Source organism: Schistocerca americana, chromosome X, assembly GCF_021461395.2.
Source record: "Schistocerca americana isolate TAMUIC-IGC-003095 chromosome X, iqSchAmer2.1, whole genome shotgun sequence".
Taxonomy (NCBI): domain Eukaryota; kingdom Metazoa; phylum Arthropoda; class Insecta; order Orthoptera; family Acrididae; genus Schistocerca; species Schistocerca americana.
The window spans coordinates 626097864-626122868 of NC_060130.1; the positions used below are offsets into that span (position 1 = coordinate 626097864).

General features: G+C 43.0%; 1 protein-coding gene across 1 annotated transcript in view; it reads right to left on the minus strand.

Moving 5' to 3' along the window:
* Positions 1-23504, minus strand: part of LOC124555741 (regucalcin-like) — an 86644-nt gene extending 63140 nt beyond the window's left edge. Inside the window, exon 1 of the mRNA XM_047129765.1 lies at positions 23356-23504. The gene's annotated coding sequence lies outside the window, so the exon portion shown is untranslated. The remainder of the gene's footprint in view (positions 1-23355) is intronic.
* Between the last annotated feature and the right edge of the window lie 1501 nt (positions 23505-25005).

Sequence of the window (25005 nt, forward strand, 5' to 3'; positions counted from 1 at the left end):
GATGTATTTTTGTTCTTTTTCATGTTTCGTCACAATATTGTATTGACTGCTGCCCTTTTTTCCATGCGTATTTTACAATGACGAATGTGGGGCCTCTTCTTAGAACAGGATCGTCGAATGCATGTGTTTGCGAGAAGAGGTCACCAAAATGACAAACGCACTACGTTCTCAAATCTGTATTTTGTAACGATGACTGTTGAGTCTGTAGCGGAGCCACAGGTACGTCAATATGGTGTTATTTTCACAATATATGACTCATTGTAACCCACAGTCAACACCGACAACATGACCACATAAAACAAACAGCAGGAAAAGCAAATGTCAGACTGCGACTCATAAGAAGAATCTTGAGGAAATGTAACGCACCCACGAAAGACGTGGCCTACAAGATTACAAGATGCTTGTTCGGCCGATTCTTGAGTATCCTTCACTAATACGGGAGAGTCCTTGGAGGGTGTGGTCCATCAAAAAAGGAGGTGGCTTACATAATACTCGTTCGACCTATACTTGAGTATAGCTCATCAGTGTGGGATCCGTACCGGGTCGGGTTGACGGAGGAGATAGAGAAGATCCAAAGGAGAGCGGCGCGTTTCGTCACAGGATTATTTGGTAAGTGTGATAGCGTTACGGAGATGTTTAGCAAACTCAAGTGGCAGACGCTGCAAGAGAGGCGCTCTGTATCGCTGTGTAGCTTGCTGTCCAGGTTTCGAGAGGGTGCGTTTCTGGATGAGGTATCGAATATAATGCTTCCCCCCACTTATACCTCCCGAGGAGATGACGAATGTAAAAGTAGAGAGATTCGAGCGTGCACGGAGGCTTTCCGGCAGTCATTCTTCCCGCGAACCATACGCGACTGGAACAGGAAAGGGAGGTAATGACAGTGGCACGTAAAGTGCCCTCCGCCACGCACCGTTGGGTGGTTTGCGGAGTATAAATGTAGATGTAGATGTAGACTCTTACCAGGCAGGACTGATAGAAGAGATAGAGGAGATACAACGAAGAGCGGCGCGTTTCGTCACTGGATCTCTTGGTCAGTGCGAGAGCGTTACAGAAATGCTCAACAAATTCCAGTGACAGACGCTACCAGAGAGACGTAGTGCATCACGGAGAAGGTTACTACTGAAATTTCGAGTGGGCACTTTCTCGGAAGTGTCGGACAACACATTATTGCCTCCCACATATATCTCGTGAAATGACCACGACGAGAAAAATTTGAGATATTAGATCTAATAAAGAGGCTTACCGAGACTCATTCTTCCCGTGTGCCGTTCACGAGTGGTACAGGGAAGGGGGGATGAGTTAGTGGCTCCAGAAATATCCTCCGCCATTCACCGTTGGGTGGCTCGCGGAGTATTGATGTAGATAATATAAAGACAATAACAATATAAGAACATAACATTAATTGCAAATCAGAGTCATGCACCATCATGCCAATGAATACTTACATTTTACTTTACGTTTGCGTTTTAATTAATAAGCGCACCCGGGCAAATCTTAGTCACCCCAGGAAATATCACCTTAATTCAGCGTAACTCCATCTCTAGCTTTGACAGTGGTTCCTTTCCGCGAAGAAGAGACGCCACAAATTTCTTACGTATAGCACGTAAAGCTGAAGGCACTCATTGATGATTACGAGGACGTGCTGAAAAGTAATGCCTCCGACTGACTTACGTGAAAACTCTTAACGCTTTTTAAATGAAACAGATATTCTACTTCTTTATTCTTCACGTCTACACATTTATTTTTCAACACAGTCACCCGGGCGACAAAGACATTTCTCCCATCGAGAGACCAGATTGTTGATACCGTCACTGTAGAAGGTTTGACTTTGTTGACGGAGCCACAACCTTACCTCTGCTTGCACCGCTTCATCACTATGAAACAGAAGTCCTCGTAGGTGACCTTTAAGTTCTGGAAACGGATGAAAATCGGATGGGGCTAAGTCGCGGCTGTGTGGATGAAGATCGATGATAGTAAACACGCGGTGTCGGAATGTTGGAGACGTCGCAGAGCTTGTGTGTGGTCTGGCACCGCCCTACTGAAGGAGAGGGTGCTGCAAGTGTGGACGAGTTCTTCGAATTCAAAACTCGATTACGGCAAGTTGTTTCCCACGCACCGCCCTGTTACACGCTGCATTTCGGAGCCCTCTAGCGGCACAGAGTTGCTACTTGCTTCAGCGAAGCGTGAAAATCGACCGCGTAATATGCATGAGATGTATACCTCAAACGATATTGAGCACAGAATACAAAATTCGGAGGATTCCAGCACGCCCTCGTAGAAGCCAAAGAACTACCAAACGGCGCGGATGTTGATAGCTACTTTTCTCCTGCCGTTCCAAATAGTTGCTGAAGCTGACTGTCAATCGATTCTACAGCCGCCAACATGCACTATGTGGTCGAAGGCATCCGGAACCCCCCCCCCACACACACACACAAAAAAACCTTCGTTTTTCATATTAGGTGCATTGTGTTGCCACCAACTGCTAGATATTCCATATCAGCGACCTCAGTAGTCATTACACATCGTGAGAGAGCAGAATGAGGCGCTCCGCAGAACTCACGAACTTCGAACGTGGTCAGGTGATTGGGTGTCACTTGTGTCATACGTTTCTAAGCGAGATTACCACGCACCTAAACATCCGTAGGTCCACTGTTTCCGATGCGATAGTGAAGAGGAAACGTGAAGGGACACGTACAGTTCGAAAGCGTACAGGCTGACCACGTCTGATGACTGACAGAGGCCGCCGACAGTTGAAGAGGGTCGTTATGTGTAATAGGTAGACATCTATCCAGACCTTCACACAGGAATTCAAACTGAATCAGCATCCACTGGAAGTGCTATGACAGTTAGGTGGGAGGTTAGAAAACTTGGATTTCATGGTCGAGCAGCTGCTCATAAGCCACACATCACGCCGGTAAATGCCAAACGACGCCTCTCTTGGTGTAAGGAGTGTAAACGTTGTGTGGAGTGACGAATCACGATACACAATGTGGCAATCCGATGGCAGGGTGAGGGTATGGCGAATGCGCGGCGAACGTTATCTGCCAGCGTGTGTAGTGCCAACAGTAATATTCGGAGATGGTGGAGTTATGGTGTGGTCGTGTTTTTCATGGAGGGGCTTGCACCCCTTGTTGTTTGGCGTGGCACTATCACAGCACAAGGCTTACATTGATGTTTTAAGCACCTTCTTGCTTCCCACTGTTGAAGAGCAGTTCGGGCATGGCGATTGCATCTTTCAGCACAATCGAGCATCTGGTCATGATTCACGGCCTGTGACGGAGTGATTACACGAATCCTATAGAACACCTTTGGGATGTTTTGGAACGCCAACTTCGCGCCAGGCCTCACCAACCAACATCGATCCCTCTCCTCAGTGGAGCACTCCGTGAAGAATGGGCTGCCATTCCCCAAGAAACCTTCCAGCACCTGACTGAACGTATACCTGTGAGAGTGGAAGTTGTTATCAAGGCTAAGGGTGGGCCAACACCATACTAAATTCCAGCATTACCGATGGAGGGCGCCACGAACGTGTAAGTCATTTTCAGCCAGGTAGTGTACATTGCGCGTAAGTGCCACGAAGATAAGATACGAGAAATTAGGGCTCATACAGTGGCATATAGGCAGTTGTTTATCCCTCAGTCTGTTTGCGAGTGGAACAGGAAAGGAAATGGCTAGTAGTTTTACAAAGTATCCTCCGCCACTCACCATACGGTGGCTTGCGGAGTTTCTACGTAGATGTCGATGTAGATAGTCCTAGATATTTTTATGGAATTAAGATCGTGCGATTTAACGAGTCAATCGAGGTGTGTTCGCCAAACCGGGAACGTATGCGTGCAACCCTGTGAATACGACACCAGTTACCTCGGAAGGGGAGTGCGTCCACAGCGCACTCATCTGGAAGATGTAGGAGAGATAGAGGAGATGTGTTTCACAGTAGCGAAGATGCTCATAGCTCCTCAGATATGTATTTTAGAGCCCATGGTTGGTTCAAATGGCTCTGAGCACTATGGGTCTTAACTTCTGAGGTCATCAGTCCCCTAGAACTTAAAACTACTTAATCCTAACTAACCTAAGGACATCACACACATCCATGCCCGAGGCAGGATTCGAACCTGTGACCGTAGCGGTCGCGCGGTTCCAGACTGTAGCGCCTAGAACCGCTCGGCCATACAGGCCGGCCTTAGAGCCCATGTTTACTGGACATTTTCTCTTGTTTTTGTCCATACCACCATCTCTCAAAGTTTCCTATCCTACAATCTTAGCAACAACAGTACCGATACATGTATTCTACTGTTTTCGCTTATAACTCTACTCGTTCCCTACCGGTACAGGGACCCTTATCTCAAATTGATACATTTATCCTTCTCCATCAGCCTAGAAAGTTTGTATCACCATCATGGAATCACCCTGTAGACAGGGTGATTCTTTCCACCGTGTACAAACTCCAGGGACTGATCGATGAGAGGACACAGAACAAAAAAGGTCTAATGAACTTATATCTGGATATGCATGGTTTCCATGCTAGAGACCATTTATTCAATCATACTTTGTTATAGAGACTGCGGTCTAATACGCGCTGTACCATGCAGCCACACTTACAGTATGCATGGTTTCCTCCTAGAGGTTGATACTGTTAGGTTAGGTTAGTGTTTTTTAACGTCCCGTCGACAACGAGGTCATTACAGACGGAGCACAAGCTCGGATTAGGGAAGGATGGGGAAGGAAATCGGCCGTGCCCTTTCCAAAGAACCATCCCGGCATTTACCTGAAACGATTTAGGGAAATCACGGAAAACCTAAATCAGGATGGCTGGAGACGGGATTGAACCGTCGTCCTCCCGAATGCGAGTCCAGAGTGCTAACCACTGCGCCACCTCGCTCGGTTTGATACTGTTCCTCATACGTCTTTGCTCTAGCGCCCTCTCCTGACATAGACATTGGTAATGTTGTGTCCGATTCACTTCTCTTGCTGACTCACCTTGTAGTGGATGTGATACAGCGCTGCGCACAATGGTTCCGTATCCGAATCGAGAGCTTGCCGACATTATGTTTAAGTAAATAACGGGCGGCGGGTAGCAAGGTTGTATCAGGAGACCCGTCCCCGCCGACAACAGCCACAGCATTCAATGTTTGCAACAGTGTACCGCCGTTTGTCTGAGACAGGGTCGTTTCGGGAAGCAGGAAATCATGAAGGGCGTACCCGAAATGTTCGGACACCAGACTTGGAAGAAAATGTGATTAACACCGTGGAAGGCGACCGCCGTGTCTGAAGACGGCAGTTGGCCCGCCAGTACAGGGTAAGCCAGACGACCGTGTGGAGCATTCTCCATGACAATTGTTACTACCCTTATCACTTACAGCACGTGCAGGGCTTACTAGCGGCAGACTTTCCACATCGAGAGCAGTCTAGTCGCTGTTTTCTTCACCAGGAGACGACGATTCCGGGATTTGTGTCATCCAGCCAAGTTACAGATGAGGCCGCTTTTATACGGATCGGTATCTTTAGCATTCATAACAGTCATCCGTGAGATAATATGCAGAACCCCCATGGCATGGTGACAGTGAATCATCAGCATCGGTGCAGCTGGAATGTGTGGGCCGTGATAACTGGCGACGATATTTTGGAACTAGTCTTCCTTCCACATCGCCTAACAGGCCGGAACTATCGTCGTTTCTTCAAATGGTTCAAATGGCTCGGAGCACTATGGGACTTAACATCAGAGGTCATCAGTCCCCTAGAACTTAGAACTACTTAAACCTAACTAATCTAAGGACATCACACACATCCATGCCCGAGGCAGGATTCGAACCTGCGACCGTAGCGGTCGCGAGGTTCCAGACTGAAGCGCCTAGAACCGCTCGGCCACACCGGCCGGCCGTCGTTTCTTGCGGGTGACTTTGCTCCCCTACTGGAAGAAGTGCCATTGATGGTTCGAAGGGTTATGTGTCTGCTATATGTTGGTGCTCCAGCCCACTTCGCCGTTAACGTCCGGAAGCATCTCAATCGTGTCTTCCTTGGTTGATGTATCGGACGACGGGGTCCAGTTGTATGATCTGCTCGTTCACCAGATCTCAACCCTTGTGATTTCTCGTTATGGGTCCATGTCAAAAGCATCGTATATGCAGAGCCCATTCCAAATGTGGAGACAATGGAGCAGCGTATTCATACGGTCTTTGACACTGTTCGGATGCAGCCTGGCCGATGTGAACGTGTGAGACAGAACATGAGTTGAGGTACATGGAAACCATTTTCAACACTGTAGCTGTGGCTGAATGGTACAGAGAGTATTACACGCAGTCTCTGCAACAATGTATGATCAAATAAATGTTTTCTAGCATGGAAACCGTGAATTTCTAGACATAAGTTCATAAGATCTTTTTTTTTTTTTTGTTCCGTATTCTCTCATCGATCAGTCCCTACAGTTTGTACACGGCGGAAAAAAATCACCCTAAATACATACTATATTTACAGATGCCGGCGCCTATATCTATGACGCTCTGTAGTGTCGTTGGATGGCGTTTCCGGAAATGGGTTCCTGTGTAAAACGTGATCTACTAAGTGCCCTGTACAACCTCTAGAAGCGTGTATAACATGAATTGTGAAAAATTTGCCATTTTGCCATTTGTTGTACGTCTGTCTGTCCGTGTGTCTGTTAAGACGCGTTATTTTCAGGAACGGATGGAGGTATCAAGTTGAATTTTATGTCAAATACTAAGGTCTACTGCCCCTTGGCATATAAAAAGATTAAGCTTTGAAGTCAGTACAATCAAACAATATGGCCACTTATGTCACATATTTTGATACTAGCAAACTCACTCACGAAAACCTTGAGATGAATTCTCTACAGGCATAATTAAGTTTGTACGGAATCCTCAGAGCGCGAGTTCTAGTCACACGGGATTGTCCACAGAGATAAACCAGCCTTCGTGTTATGAATAATTTCGTAACTTGTTGCACTGTGGCAATCGCGTTCAGAAAGACTCAATTGCACAGACTTCCCAAAGTTTTCAGGGCGCCCGCTAACCCGTCTAACTGTCTCTTGACAATAAAGAACATTTCTCCGAACTGCCATTCCCACTCTTAACAAGATTAATTTTATTTTTTTATATTACAACCTTTAACAACACTGGTGCTTTATTTTATTTGTGCGTTGATTAGAGGTATTCCTCTTTTATCTCTCCTAATTGCTTGGTTTGGTGGTAACATCCGCTGACAAATCGTCCAAACCGTTACCTACGTGAAAATAGAGATCTTATATGCTTGATGTGAAATATTTCTCTTGTCTGTACTCTGAGCCTCTTTGGACTCCCGCGAGGTGCCACGCGGACAGAATCCACGCTGTTTTAGCGATGTGCAGCCTGCATGCCAAATTACAAGACGATTAACGCTGCTAATTTGCCCACAAATGTTTATTGACGGACTCAGCTTGATCCTCTGCTCCGCTACACTTTTAAATAAATCTAAATAATGGTCGACAGCCTCGCTATAACCCGCGAGGTAGAGTTGCACTTCTCATTATTTCTAAATCAACGACTAAAGCCTTGTAGAGGCATTCTACTTTCAGAAAGATTCCGAAATATGATAAAAAAATTGTAAATGCCACCGTTAACAATTCATACACTACCTCCATCTGGCTCCAAAGAGCCGGCAGGTGTGGCCGAGCGGTTCTAGGCGCTTCAGTCTGGAAACGCGCGACCGCTACGCTCGCAGGTCCGAATCCTGCCTCGCGCATGGATGTGTGTGCTGTCCTTAGGTTAGTTAGGTTTAAGTGGTTCTAAGTTCTAGGGGACTGATGACCTCCGTCGTTAAGTCCCATAGTGCTCAGAGCCGTTTGAACCATTAAAAAAAAAAAATTTTTTTTTTGCTCCAAAGAAATTGCGCCGATAATCTGCATCACAACAAAACAAGAATACAGTCCGAAGTCAATTAGTCAAAATATCCACAAAAATAGTGTACTTCGAGTTTCCACAGAAACAAAGGGAATTTATTGGGTTCAATTAGATCTTACCAGTTGCCCGCCCGGATAGCCGCTTGCGTTAGTACACTGCTTCTGGGATTCAGGCAGGTGCGCTGACCCCAGGTCGAATACGCTCGGCCGATTAACGACGAGGGCCGATCACCCGGGGTATGGTTTTTAGGCGGTTTCCCATACACGACTAGGTGGATACCGGGCTAGTGCCCAAGATCGACCTCTGTTACACGATTATAAAACATATGTAAAATGTTCGTACGAACACTACATGCAGGCAGCTGGGGTACACACATGGTGGCATGAAGGGCACTCGGCGACCGCTTAAAATAACCATGTCACATCCAGCAGCAACAGTGCCGACGTAGCGTCGTTGCGGGAAAGGCACAAGGAAAAGCAGAATTCAACGTTGCCTAGTCAGTCTCTTTTACAACACTTCACTTCCGACTGCCTAACCGCTCCACTGCTTGGTACCAAACCGCTTCCGACCAATCACCTGTGCACGCACTGAGCTGCAAGGTACAGCTATAAAACTGAAACACTTCAATACCACACCAGTACATGGAAACGCAGTTGCGAATGCTTCTAAGATTTCCGTACCAGAAGAATAACTTTCACGACTACCAAACATCAGAATTTTATACAGTTGGTAGGACCGACTCCGTAAGGTGGGAGGCTGGCCGTACAGAGGTACTGTATGTGAGTTACTCCCCTGCCGGTGCATTACTCACCGGATGAATGGAGATAGCGCGGGTCAGGGGAATTCTTGTGTGATGATGCTACTGCAGTGCGAGCGTAGTAAGAGCAAGAAGAAAACCAGTTGTCTCGTTTATCACAGGAAACGACGCCAAAGCCTGGAAACTTGCCATTGTCTTAATCGCTGCTTGCTGAGCGGGCTCTATGACGACCTGTTTTCTGTTACGACTAAGACTTCCTGCAATGAAGTGTTATATCCCATAACATGGTTTATGTGCTTTAGCGTAACGTACCTCGGGTACGTGTGGTTTGCCGACGTGTAATATCCTAGCAGTATAAGGAAACCAGAAAAAAATTAGTCACTCCTCTGACACATCGCGCTAAACCTGTGTAACACGGCCTTGATAACAGCCTCAGTGCACAGACAAAGAGATTACATAATATTCGTCATGTGTGCCATTTCAAGCTACAGTCACTCACTGATTTATTTTATTTATTTTACGGCAGATGGTGGCAGCACATATACAAATATAAATACAATAATAAATAAGAATATAAATGTGTAACTCGTACAACAACTGGACACAAACATCGAAAGACTGCGAGAAATGCATGACTGAACATACGAGTACATACAGATGCTAGCCAAGCCTGTAGGATGCGCTGTTGTATTTGACCGCAAATGGCACCTATGCAATGTCCTCAAAAAGTTGCAAGTGTCAGCCGTGATCAGAACAGTGTTCTCTGTAGCTGTGAGCGCATTTTTTCGGAAATAAGTGAATTCTAACTTTGGTAAATTGTTGGTGCTCGTATGGTGGGTAGTTCCGTAACCAAGGTCACAAAGGTATATGGTGTTTCAAGGGGGACGATATCGAAAATTTATGCCGCATACAGGGGGAGCGCAAAAATATCAACCGCAAGTCACAACGCGGACGAAAGTGTGTGTCTAGTGACCGTGGCAGACAGTCATTGAAGAGGATTGTGACGTAAAGTAAGAATCAGGCAACTGCATAAATCACTGCAGAAATGAACGTCGCTCTCGCGAACCCTACCAGCACCGAAAGAACACAAATGGAGCTCTTTAAGCTGGAATCAGAGGACAAGCTAGAATTCCAAAACCATTAATCAGTGATGAAAATTCCCGTAGCAGGGAAATATGGTGCCGAAGCCACAAAAATTGGACTATGGAGCAGTGGAAGAAAGCCATTTGGTTCACTGAGTCTTGTTTCTAACTGCTCCAACTTCTGGCCGAGTTAACGTCCCAAGAGTGAAACATTGCGGAGTTTCGGTGATGATATGGGCAGTCATATCGTGGTACTCCATGAGCCCCATGGTTACTGCGCAAGAACGCAATACTGCCAACGATTATGTGACTATTGTGGCTGATCAGTTGTACAATGTGTGTTCCCAATGGTGATGCTGTGTTACAAGACAACAAGGCCCATGCTCACACATTCCGCGTTGCCCAGGACTGGTCTTGTGAAGACGATGGTGAATTGTCGCGTCTCCCCCGGCCACCACAGTCACCAGGTCTCAATATTATTTGACTCGGTGCCCCACTGCAGACTCCTAACTAAGGTACGAGCATATGGGATTGGTTCCCAAATATGTGAGTGGCTCGAAGACTTCTTAAGAAATAGAACCCAGCACGTTGTCCTCGATGGTGAGTGTTCATCGGAGGTGAGGGTACCATCTGGAGTGCCCCAGGTAAGTGTGGTAGGTCCACTGTTGTTTTCTATCTACATAAATGATCATTTGGATAGGGTGGATAGCAATGTGCGGCTGTTTGCTGATGATGCTGTGGTGTACGGGAAGGTGTCGTCGTTGAGTGACTGTAGGAGGATACAAGCTGACTTGGACAGGATTTGTGATTGGTGTAAAGAATGGCGGCTAACTCTAAATATAGATAAACGTAAATTAATGTAGATGAATAGGAAAAAGAATCCCGTAATGTTTGAATACTCCATTAGTAGTGTAGCGCTTGACACAGTCACGTCGATTAAATATTTGGGCGTAACATTGCAGAGCGATATGAAGTGGGACAAGCATGTAGTGGCAGTTGTAGGGAAGGCGGATAGTCGTCTTCGGTTCATTTTTAGAATTTTGGGAAGATGTGGTTCATCTGTAAAGGAGACCGCTTATAAAACACTAATACGACCTATTCTTGAGTACTGCTCGAGCGTTTGGGATCCCTATCAGGTCGGATTGAGGGAGGACACAGAAGCAATTCAGAGGCGAGCTGCTAGATTTGTTACTGGTAGGTTTGATCATCACGCGAGTGTTACGGAAATGCTTCAGGAACTCGGGTGGGAGTCTCTAGAGGAAAGGAGGCGTTCTTTTCGTGAATCGCTACTGTGGAAATTTAAAGAACCAGCATTTGAGGCTGACTGCAGTACAGTTTTACTGCAGCCAACTTATATTTCACGGAAAGATCACAAAGATAAGATAAGAGAGATTAGGGCTCGTACAGAGGCATATAGGGAGTCATTTTTCCCTCGTTCTGTTTGGGAGTGGAACAGGGAGAGAAGATGCTAGTTGTGGTACGAGGTACCCTCCGCCACGCACCGTATGTATGTAGATGTAGATGTAGTCTTTGTGTTCTAGTTTGGAGAGTAGTGTGCGTGATCGCTATCCACCTCCATCGTCGTTACCTGAACTAGACACTATTTTGCAGGAAGGATGGCATAAGATTCTCTTGAGAACCACATAGGATTTTTATTTATCAATTCCGAGACGACTGAACTGATTTGAGTGTCAAAGATTGTTTTTGGTGTTTCCATGTAAGAGAATATAAAGGACACAGTAAGTATCACAGTGCAAACACACGTAATTAAGATATGTAGAATGCGAGACTAGTTGTTGACTACACATCGATGTCCAGATCTCGTATGCACTTCGTAGCATGAAGTATGGCTTTTATGGAGTCCTCAGTTTCTTTATAGGGCACACTTTTATGATATGGTCCAGAGTCTGCTCTGGTACTCCACAGTCACAGCTTAGGCTGCCCGTAGGACCCCATTTATAAAGCATAGCCTTGCATCTTGTGTGGCTGTTTGGACACGATTGAGTCTAGTTCAGCCTTTTCTTGGGAAGTTGAACCCTTGCAGTGCTTTTGAAGGATTAGTTATGATGATTACTAACTGAGTTCTCCCAGTTCTTTTTGTACGTGTTTATTAGGTTAAAGGTGTTCTGTCCTCTTCCATATCTGTTGTTCCATATTAGTTTCCGCGATTTCAAGCGTGTATTTACTAAATTTATGACTACTTCCTGAATAGGTAAATTTCTTGAGCGGTCCGTCTGTAGTATTTTTTCGCATTTTGTTGTAGTTGTTTCTGTCTCTTAGCTTTTGTGGAGTTATGCTATTGATGATGGAGAGGCCCAATATCGGAGCAGACTTCAATGCTTTAATGTATCGGTAATCATAAGGTTAGTTTAGTGGAGCTACACGTCTACCTTGGTGGTACAATGACCTACTTGCCAGACCAGAGCACAGTATTCTGCAGTGGTAAAGACTACTGACGTTGCTTCTGATCGCAGTGTGAATGTGTCTGCCCCCAAGCGTTACCAACCAACTGTCCAATAATAATATTTCCTGTCTTTAGTTTCTGACCAACACTTTTAAGGTGTAAAGACCTACCCAGCAGAATGCCAGGATATTTAGAACAGAAGTAGCTTTTCACTCTGTGTTAGTTAAATAACACCGTCAGATCTTTATTGGCTATCTCACTGTTGAAGTGAAAAGCACAAACTCCAGTCTTAGGTGGTTCGAACACAAACGCCATCTTCTACAATATTTGTTGCTGGTCTCAAGACCGTCAGTCTGGGTCCTTGCTCCCTCCACAAGAGCACTATTGTGGCCAGATCACCTGAATTTTTTTGCTGACTATGTAAGACGTATCACTACTGTAGAGGTTGAATGATGGTGCTAGAACTGAACCTTGAAGTAGTCCATTCTTGATCTTAAATGATTTACCGACACCTACTCTACTCGTCACCTCGAAATTGGCGTCATTGGGCGTGTTTTTCTGCGAGTGTTGTAAGGTGAAGGCATGGAATCACTTTCATCGGTCTCAGAATAAGTGCATCCAACAAACTCTTCAAGATGGCGGCTAGAGTAAATGTTAAGAAGGGTCCTTCCAAAAAAACATAAATTTTGCCGTAAAAAAGAAATCATGTGAAAATTGTAAGGACGAAATTACGAAACAGAATGAGCGCATAACGAGCTTACAGTTCAAAATCGTTAGTTTGAAATACAACAAGAAAATAGTGAGCTGAACACGCTAAATCTTGCGCGAGATAGTTCGTCCGGTAAGGAAAAGTGGTCAGATGTGTAGTGCAATAACAGCAAGACCAAAGTGCAAAATCGGAAAACCTGTGAAAGTTATGCAAGCTTTGTGCACAAAAACACGTTTCAAGTTCTTTCAACCGCCAATAGTGAGAATGCAACACACAGTTCGCATGAACGATGGGAAAAGCAAAAAGGCACTGTGAATATGGGCAGAGAAGAAAATTTATTGACGCAAACAAACGTTAATGAGGTCAATGTAAATGTGTCGACCAAAAATTATGCTGAAGTGTTTAGTAAAACAATACAACACGATTCCCACATCGTGAACTCCAATAACAACAAACTGTTTGTGCTTTCAGACAGCCATGTTCGTGGACTTGCGAGTAAACTAAAAGAAACAACTAAAACATATTCGTGGGGTATAGTGAAACCGGGTGCCCCACTTGGCGAAATTAAAAAAATGACTGCATCCGCAGAGGTAAAAAATCTGCACGATAAAGACTTTGTTGTACTTCTGGGAGGCGAAAATGACGTGTACAAAAATGAAACAGCCAGTGCAACGCTCGATCTTAAACAGTGTGTGAGAAACCTCACTAACACAAACGTAGTAATGGTCAATGTTCCGCATCACTATGATCTTGTAAGACGGTCATGTGTTGATACGGAAATAAATAGTGCCAACAGTCAGTTTGCAAAAATCTGTAGTCATTTTAAAAACGTGAAATGTGTTGATATAACCAATATTGGACGTAGATTCCACACACAACACGGACTTCACCTGAAAGTCTTGGGGAAATAATATCTGGCAAACCTGATAACCAAGGAAATAAAAAACCACCAAAATTAATTCAAAACTAAAATGATAATTGCATCGCCATCGCCAGATTTCGTAACGAAAACTCTTCAAAAAAAGGTAAAAGCGTTAGAACCATCATCAGCACCAGCAAAGCATGTAAAAAAAGACGAAGTGTTAACAGAAAGAACTGTGGACAGCGATTTCAACGAGAAGAGAACTAAAGTTCCTCATCATCCAAATATTATTTTAGGCGGAAACAAGAAAAACGAGAAGACTCCAAGTTCACAAGAAAACACAGCAGTAGTGGCAGAACCAACATTTGAAGTGTCAGAAACAGCATCACCAACGACAACAACAACATAAGTGGCAGTATTAAGTACATTAGCAGCAGCAGCAACAAGCAACTCACCACAGCCCAGTGTACAGGTACGTCCCGAGAGGTGCAGGAAACCTGTCCTTCTCAAGGATATTTGGTATCTCACCAAGACACGGGAACGAATACGACAGCACAAACGCAAATAAAACTGTAACCAGCTCTCACCCTAGTCACCTGCAGATTTTAAGTCTAAATATTCAGTGCCTTAGAAATAAATCACTAGGACTTGAGGTAGCAATGAATGGTGCACACATGAGGAGCATTGGTCCAGAACTTTTGAATTAAGTATCATTAATATTCATCCATATAAGTTGGCAAGTCAGTATTGTAGAGAAAAAGCCAAAATCGGAGGTGTATGTACCTTTACTAAATCAAGTATCATGTACAAAAGAAGGTGTGAAACTGAATTATTGAGTGCGGAAAAACATTTTGAAGCAGGAGCTATAAAGTTGTATGAAATACAGGGAAAAGTCATAGTAATAACAATATACAGACCACATAATGGGGACAAGACATATTCATTGATAAATTAGAAACACTGCTTAACATTCTTTTTACTGAAAGAGCTACTGTAGTTGTCTGTGGGGATTTCAACATAAATCTTATCACCGAGGATGTTGGAATTAACATCCTTGTGCATGTTCACGGTGACCCGAATGAGTGGTTCCAAGCCATTGTACGGAAAACGCGCACCTGGCCTGAGCCCCTTCACGCACAGTGAACTTAACTCCTTATTGACCTGTGCACCATATACCTTACATTATACTCTAAAAAATTCCACGAAGGAATTATCCGAATGCGACAGAAATCGTTAGATGTTATGTTCTTGTACAGACAAACATTTCTTTCCATAGCAGGACCCCTTTGGTTGTCATCCGTAGCAACATTACAGCATAACGGTACGTCGACGATATTCTAGTCCTCGTTTTGTTGCCCTTCATAGTAAGTCATTCTGGGTTTACATTTCAGCAAGATAATGACCACCCGCACACGGTGAAACTTTCTACTGCTTGTCTTCGTGCTTGCCAAACCCTACCTTCTCCGGAAAGGTGGTCGGGTCTCTCCCCAATTGAGAACGTTTGCAGCATTATGGGCAGGGCCCTCCAACCATCTTAGGGTTCTGACCATCTAAAGCGCCAATTGGACACTATTTGGCTCGATTACCCTTAGGAGGACATCCAGCTACTCTATCAATCAATACCAAGCCGACTAACTGCTTACATAAGGGCCAGAAGTGGACCAACGCGTTATTGACTTGCTTAATTTGTGAAGCTCTTTCTCTTGAATAAATGATGCAATTTTTCTGAAATCGTAATCATTTGTTTGTCTGGACTTGTAAATCATATCTACGGATTTCCGTCCCATTCGGATGATTCCTTCGCCGTGTGTCACTTTTTTTTGTCTTAGAGTGTAATTTAAAAGAGAGGAAACTGCGATTCGCCAGACCACAATACACGACTTCAGTCAGCTACTGTCCAGTTTCTGTGTTGTTTGTCATACCGTAGATGTGCAGGCTTAGCTGCCACTGTGAGCAAAGACCTTTTGCAAGGTACTCGACTGCTAAACTCGTTTGAATGCTACTTTCTCCGCAATGTCGTGCGGAAAGTTGTTGTGATAGACCAGCATTCACTAGGAGCAGCAATTCCTGTCAGATTTGAAAACTACTGTCATTGACAATGACAGTCTCCAGTCCCCGAAGATCTCTTTTTTGGAAATTTGTGGTAAGGTCTTACGGCACCAAACGGCTGAGGTCATCGGTCCCTAAGCTTACGCACTACTTAATCTAACTTAAACTAACTTACACTAAAAACAACACACACACACACCCATGCCCGAGGGAGGACTCGAACCTCCGACGGGGGGAGCCGCCCGGACCGTGACAAGACGCCTAGACCGCGCGGCTACCCCGCGAGGCGTAGATCTCTGGTTTACACAACGCTATCCTTCCGTTCATCAACCGACGGTGTAATGGAACGCCGAAACTAGTTGCGTAAATAAATTAAATGCAAAAGAGACGGCTGCAGGTGTTTTAATATTTATATCTAATTGAAAATATTGAATCGAAGAAAGACGAAAATAATGAGAAGTAGCAGAAATGAGAACAGTGAGAAACGTAACACCAGGATCGGTTATCACGAAGTAGATGAAGTTAAGGAATGCTGCTGCCTAGATAGGAAAACAACCCGTGAGGGACGGAACAAGGGGCACATAAAAAGCGGACTAGCAGTGGCAAAAAGGGCATTCCTGGTCAAGAGAAGTCTGCTAGTATTAAACATAAGCCTTAGTGTGAGGAAGAAACTGCTGAGAATGTACGTTTGGTGTACATAGTTGTATGGTAGTGAAACATAGACTATGGAGAAAACCGGACAAGATGAGAATCGAAGCATTTGAGACGTGGTGCCACAGAAGAATTTTGAAAATTAGATGGACTGATACGGTAAGGAATGAGGAGGTTCTCCAGAGAACCGTCGAAGAAAAAAGTATTTGGAAAACACTGACAAGAAACAGAGACAGGATGGTAGGGCATCTGTTAAAACGTCAGTGAATAACTTCCATGATACTAGAGGGAGCTGTAGAGGGTAAAAACTGTAAAGGAAAAGAGGGGCTGGAATACATCCAGCAAATAACTGAGGACGTAGGTTGCAAGTGCTGCTCTGAGATGAAGAGGTTGGCACAGGAGAGGAATTCTAGCGGGCCATATCAAACCAGACAGGACACACACACACACACACACACACACACACACACATACAGTGAAAGTACAGCCGAAGCCCTTGTAACTATCTATTACAAGGGTGGACATACAAATAATATTTTATCTGGTGTGCGTACATGCGTACACAATTCAACACTTCTCACAAGCATGCGCTGTGCTGGTAATATGTTCACTCACTAAGTTCAGTGCAGTTTAATTTAGTTTAGAGGAAGGATCATCAGACACCATCTCCTACTCACCACGCCCCGCAGTACCAGCCTTTGTCTGTCGATGGTACTTGTGTGATATCTTACACAGTGTACGAGTGTTTTTGAGGTTTATTGGATTCCCCAAAGTCACGTGCTCCAGGCAGGAGGTATACACTGCGGTTCTACTGCAGGTAAGTAATAAATTATCCTTCGTCCGTTTAGAGTAATAAAACCCGGAAATAAACTGCGATTAAAGAGTGGAAATGTTTCAAGGGCCATTTTTTCGCAAAACGTGTTTTAGTACTCCTGTGTTCTTATTAACCTGCTGCATGTCCCTAGAATAGTTCCAGGTAACAAATCACAGAAAAAATGTATCAAACTTCCATTATTAGGTGGTGCATGTTTTCTGTGACAAGTAGCGCTTCCCTCTGGCGTTCCAAGTGCCATGCGTTAAGATCTCCGGCGTTTAGTTGATGCACAGTTTGTGTGGTAATCAGAGTGCATGTAAGCTTTTGTTACTATCAATAAACATCTTTGTAATTGAAGGAGATAATTTGCGTTTAAAAAATAGCAAAAAGAAATTAGGAGAAGTGAACAGACAAAACAATGTGCGACTGGAAAATGTTATGAAAAGAGAAAGACAAGAGATAGAATTCCTGATGAATAGCCGCCTAACAATGAGGTTCTTTGAATTTCAAAGTGCTGCTGAAACACTGTTGTCAGTGCAGGCGTGTAAGATCTCCAAATGCAGTACGATCGAATTGTCTCATACTCACATATCTCAGGTAACTATTAAAAATCCTTACTGTGAAACAGAAATGGGAAAAACGTCAATGTATTCAAAAGAGGAAAGACCTAGGCTGGTGTGTGCCATGCCGTACGTCCTCTGAAAGACCAGCTATATTTGTTAGCTGCAAAACAGAATGACCTATTGATGATATTGCCATTTCTTGCTGAACAGCACACGGAGCTCTACAATAAACTTTGCAATATCTGACCCCAAGAATGGAGGTGTGTAGAAAACAGAACTCTAAATTGGGAGATTTTTTCTTAAATGTGTTATTTTCACATGAAAAATAAAAAGATATGAGAAATTGTTTTCGTTGACTATGACATTACTGCTGTATTTCTGTACTTGTATTATCACAAATAAAACCTAGTGTCGTAGTATGATAGTACTTGCAACACAAACATCCTTATTGGCACTTGAAGCCAGCCAGTTCCCTAGTATGGCACCTAAAACATTCTTAATAAATTACTTATTTTCTAATTTGTCTCATTATTTTCTGCAGTGATGAATTGAGCAGCATAATTCTGTGGTATCAGAATACCTCCGCAATTTTCTCGGTACAATATGTTACGTTCCAAAGAGACACATTGTTTTTCGATTCTCGTGACAAATGCGAGATTTGGCACTTAGAATGTCTGACAATTCCACTCTTCAATTCGTAAAGAAATTTACTTAGATTATTAATTTTTTTCATGCAATGAGAATATCTGCACATAAATTATTTTGTCATGGAAGGGTCTTTGTGCATACGGACTGCAGTGTGACAATCAGTATAAAATTTAAAACAACAAGAAGATGAGACGTCTTGGTTGTATGAACAATAAGTAACCCATGATTTTTGAATGCTGTACACACCTACAAGAAACTTCAATACAGAATAAAAGGAAAGCTTTTCAACGAATATTTGAAACTCAAGGGTGAAACACTCACTTTTTTCCGTTCTTTGGAAGCAAGATGAAATATATAACTTGCTACCGTTACTCCGCAGTGTAACACAAGTACACATTCTGATTATGTATAACATTTACAGAGCACGTGCTGTGGTTTCTTTGTTCGGTGTTCATGGTATACATTACAAATCAGATACAAAACTTTGTTTGTTGAGATGAAAGGCCTCTAAGTCCGAGACAGTTGACCATTGCCCTGTGCGAAGTTTATGAAATGACTCTGTGACTCACTCTTTTCGCCATTTTCTAGATTAAGATTATCCGTTGTAAATGCACAGAATTGCTCCAGAATATATTATAAGATACAATAGAGGCAAAACTTACATAGTAAACAGATTTACAGTTGTTAGTGTCAGTCTCAGTAGAAATTATTCTGACACGAGTTCTTAGATAATTGTTTTCAACCATATCAAACGGTCATCTTCAGATATGCAAAATAAAACATGTATACAATGTTAAATGGCATGTTAAATGGATTTCATATTATAAAATTATCATACCAATGTCCAGCACAGTGCAGTAAAATATGCATCTGTAACATCTGTAACTTTGTTAACAAATATAGTAACCATGAGTATACCATACGATTATGAAGTCGCACTTCATAAAGAGAATATCCTTAGTGTGCATGCGGCAGTGCTCAGTTTCTGCCCAAGGGCATAAATGCGAAACTTCCAATACAACTTTCTATCCATATTCAGTCATAAGAATTTAAGTGTTAGGCTTCAGTGATTATATGGCCTGCGTGTGATAGTAACATTTCGCTAAAAGCCATCTATGTTAGAAATTTGCAGTTAACAGACCAGCCGTTCTCTGTACGCAACGAGCGGAAAACAGTCACTGCCGTATTTACTAAATCGTTTGCATTTCATTGTACTTCACCAACCACGGTACTTACACCATCTGCATGTAGGAAAAATACTTTCCGTTATCTGGCATGTACAATAGCATGTCGCTGATATTAAATAGAAGCCGTGAATTCCTTCCACCCCCCCTCCTCCGCTCTGCCACCTCAATCACACTATTTATCTGCTGCCAGATACGAAACAGGCTCCTGGCAAGATTTTCCCTTACTTATGTAGTACCATATTTTATGCAAAATTAAAGCATACTCAACTCAGTGAAACGTTTTAAATAAATCGAACGGTATATAGAATGTTTCAGAAACGTTTTTTATCCCCGCAAGTGGTTCGCACATAAAAGAATAGGTTTTCTTTTCTGTCGATTCTCGTTTCTTGAAACCAAACATACCCTGAAAATAAATTATTTAGGGAACGACATCACTGAAACACCAAAACCAGTTGCAAAAATATTTTTTCCCAGACAACTAGTTTCGGTCAAGTTTAAAGTACCTTCTTTGGTGTCGAATACGTAATTGATTTTATTTGCTGCATCTGGCACATACGCATGCGTCCATTACCTTATTGATTTTTCATCAGTCACCAAGAGCAAAAATCTACAGTTATTTATAGTGTTAGCTATACAGGCTGGCCAAAGTCGTACCGTGGAACTCAGTTTACTTTGCTCATTTTCTTTCTGTTTTACCTTCGTGTAGGCCGTTGCTCAAGTGTCTCGGAATTCTAGTTCCTTCCTCCCTATAAATAAAGTTCTACATGGGGCTTGTAATTTATAGTATATGTTTCTACTAAAGGAAAAATACTACCGGACCAAGTTCTTACCATGGTGAAACAATTATAAATCTGAGAAAGTTGAATAGCCTACAGAAAGCTCCTAAAATAATACTGCAGGTCGTTCTTATTGCTATTTTCTAGGCTAAGATTATCCTTTGTGAAAGCACAGAACTGCAACAAAATGTGATACTGTAAGATACAATGCAGGAGAAACTAGGGAAGTGGAACAAACGTGTACGGTACTACTTTGGCCACACACTCTAGTCAATATACTAATGGACTATCGGTTTTTGCACCTGGCGACTGATGAAAAACGTATGAGATGTTAGACGGACGTGTATGTGACAGATGTTGCAACTATAAAATAACATTGGGAAATAACCTGCCAAATGTTTTGTGAATTGATTTGTCTAAAAGTAATAAATAAAATACGTTAGAGAAACATTGGACGCGCCTCTGGGCGATGCTCGAATTCATATATAGCAAATAGGTGCCGATTGACAATTTAAAATTAACTTAGAACCATAGAATTTTAATTTAGGACCTTAGAATATTAAAGAGCAGTAGAGGATGTTTGCTGTTCATGATTGCGAGTATCATTCAAAGACGCGTCAAATGTTTAATATAGTTTATTTCTTTAATTTTCATTGCAACAGGGTCTGCAGCTGCGATGAATTTTTTGAATGATTTCGCCCTGCCTTTAGCTGCCATTCTCTTTATTTCATGTACGATTGTAGAATTTCGGCCTTAGGTCATTTTCAAGTATCTAAAACGGAAACATTAAACCTTGGATACGTTAGTTGGTTCAAATGGCTCTGAGCACTATGGGACTCAACATCTTAGGTCATAAGTCCGCTAGAACTTAGAACTACTTAAACCTAACTAACCTAAGGACATCACACACACCCATGCCCGAGGCAGGATTCGAACCTGCGACCGTAGCAGCCTCGCGGTTCCGGACTGCAGCGCCAGAACCGCACGGCCACCGCGGCCGGCGATACGCTAGTGATACCTGTGATTTTAACAGAGGAACAAATCATGTCTCTAGATGCACTAGGCGCATTACACCTTCATGAACTATCCTTTGGTGGTTTATTGTAGCATGTTCGCTCTTGCTCCTATGGCTGCATGAAATGGTCATAAAATGAATTAGAAAATGTTTTTCGCTATTTTAGGAGCACATTACTTTCGAGAATTTGTTACAAAGCTTATGCAATATTTGAAGTGATTCAAGTTACAGGAATGAAGAATCATGGATGTGTAGAGGAAATTGAAATTTATATCCACCTAAAAGATCAGTCAGACAGAGTTTTAAATGAGCAAAAAGACCTGCGACATGGAAAATTCCTAGATAACTTTTTACAAGTTTTACGATGGAGCATTACAGAACTATAGAATGTAAAATTATTGCTATAGTCATTAATAGCCGGACGCTGTGGTCGAGCGGTTGTAGGCGCTTCAGTTCGGAACTGCGCTGGTGCTATGGTCTCAGGTTCGAATCCTGCCTCGGGCATGGGTGTGTATGATGTCCTTAGGTTAGAGAGGTTTAAGTAGTTCTAAGTCTAGGGGACTGATGACGTCAGCTTTTAAGTCTTATAGTGCTTACAGCCATTTGAGCCATTTGAACATTAATAAATATGACTGTAATGTGAAAGATCATGTAACCATAATGCAGTTTTTACTCGACTCTCATAGTTTTCAATACTGTTTCATCAGAGTGCTGCGATCGATGTTATATGTTAGATCATTGTAACAACTATTCAAAAATGATGTGCTCCCACAATAACAGAACAAACATTTACAAGTTATTTTAAAGAAATTACATACAGTCATATTTACATCAATGATGACCGACAGTTAAATTGAGAACAAAGGCATATATAGATCAGGCAACAAATTTCTGTAAAATAATTATCATCTTCACAGTGTAAGTACGTTAAACCACCGACCTTATATGAAAGAGCTTTGCAACAACTGTTTGAATGTAACGTGCTCCTAAAATAACGAGAAACTTTTTCTAATTTATTTTGGTTCAAATGGCTCTAAGCACTATGGGACTTAACATCTGAGGTCATCAGCCCCTTGAACTTAGAACTACTTAAACCTAACTAACCTAAGGACATCACACACATCCATGCCCGAGGCAGGAGTCGAACCTGCGACCGTAGCGGTCGTGCGGTTCCAGACTCAAGCGCCTAGAACCGCTCGGCCACATCGGCCGGCTAATTTATTTTATGACAATTATATGGACTCATAGGAGCAAGAACGTACGAGGCATAACATAACACAAAAGAATCGTCCATAAAGTAAGTTATAATCCGCCTAGTATATCTAGAGATATTATTTGTTCCTATATTAAAATCACGAGGGTCACTTTTGTATCCAATGTATAATGCTTCCGTTTTAGATACTTGAAAATGACATAAGACCGAAATTGTACCGTCGTGCATGAAATAAAGAGGGTGGCAGCACGCAGTCATTGAAAAAAACATTTCTTACATTTAGATCGATATTTTCACAAAATACTCGATTTTCATATTTTGTTTTTCAATTTTCAGGTTTCTTTCAGAAAGCATGAAATACAATATATTTAAATATCGATCGGTATTATTTTATTTTTGTAGCTACTCTGATTACTTGTATATTTCCCACTCTTCGTTCGGTAATGAAAGTTCGGTCAAAAATCTATAATTTCTAGGGAAACTCATTTTCGGTCAAAAATTTGACCAAAACGCAATTATTGTATCTGACACTAGAGAACCTACCTTGAACATGATATAGTACTAATGCGTGACTAGGATATGGTCGCTTAGCGAAACGATTTGTCTGTGACTAGTTTAATAAATCTAATTTTGGTGCCTCCGTGTGGGCGTTCTTTAAGCACATTGATGGGTTTTGCAGGACTGTGTACAGAAAAAGTGCGTTTGTGTGGTGTACTGAGAGATCTGTGCACGGTACCTGCAGCTGCGAGGCCAGTAGCGTCTGGAGACAGACTGAGCGCTCGTACTGCTGTCGATGGCTGCTGGTCTGTGTTACGCAACAGCAGGCTGGCCGCAGGCCGCCGGGGTGATGTGTCAAGCGCGTATGCCCTAACCCTAGATCAACAACATTCCTAAATCATACGGCGCGTCTTTTATTGTCGCTCTCTAGCATTGTCAGAGGGCACAGCTTTGCCCAACAAGATGTAGGGTGGAGCAAAACAACCTGATAAGGTCACAGCAGGCTACGAGGCGTCGAATCGAGCAAAAATTTTTTCAATAATCGTCGGTCGTAAATGTACCGTTGTGGAGTAAATAAAACAATAACCAGTCACCGGCGAGCGCACAGAAGTGTATCGGGTAAGCGAACGTTGTAAGCCTGTCACTCTTTTTGAAGCTGTACCTGAGTGTTCATACAAGATTGTGAACACTGTTTCCGTCCTAAAATAAATCCCCAGACGCTAAATGTGACCCATTAAAAACGCAATCTGAATTCAAAGTTAAGATTTAGAAACCATCGCTTTTGCGAAATTGGGAGTTTACCCTTCACTCGCGCGGTATCCTGCGACCCATGGCTCAGGGGCAACAGAAGGATTCCTTATTCCCAGATTTCCGGAAAGCGTTTGACACTGTTCTCCACTGCAGACTGTTAACGAAGGTACGAGCATACGGGATAGGTTCCCAGATATGTGAATGGCTCGAAGACTTCGGTAATAGAGCCCAATAGGTTGGCTTCGCCGGCGACTGTTCATCAGAGACTTGGGTATCGTCATGAATGACCCAGGGAACTGTGATAGGGTCATTCTTATTCTCTATACACATAAATGATTTGACGGACAGGGTGGGCAGCAATCTGCTGTTATTAGCTGATGATATTTTGGTGTGCGGGAAGATGTCATCGTTGAGTGACTGTAGGAGCATACAAGATAACGTAGGCAAAATTTCAAGTTGGTGTGGTGAATGGTAGCTTGCCCTAAGTGTAGAAAATGTGAGTTAATGCACGTGAATAGGAAAAATATTCCAATACAGCATTAGTAGTGTGCTGTCTGACACAGTAAGGTCGATTAAATATCTAGGCGTGAAGTTGCAGAGTGACATGAAATAGAACGAGTACGTAAGGACGGTAGCAGGAAAGGCGAATGGTCGACTTCAGTTTATTGGGAGAATTTTGGGAAAGAGTGATTCATCTTAAAGATGACATATATAGAACAATATTGCTACCCTATCTTGAGTGCTGTTCGAGTATTTGGGATCTCCAGAACGTCGGATTGACGGCAGACATCGAAATAATTCAGAGGAGGGTTGCTGAATTTGCCACTATTAGGTTCGATCAACATACGAATATTACGGAGATGATTCGCGAACTCAAATGTGAATCCCTGGAGGGATGACGAGGATCTCGTCGCTAAACGCTATTGATAAAATTTAGAGAACTGCCATTTGAAGTTGACTGCAGAACGATTCTGCTCCCGGGAACGAATATTTCGCGTAAGGATCACGAAGATAAAGTAAGAGAAATTAGGGCTTGGCGGAGGCATACAGACAGTCGTTTCTCCCTGGCCCTGTTTGTGAGTGAAACAAGAAAGGAAACGAACAGCAGTTGTACAAGGTACCCACCACCATACAGCAT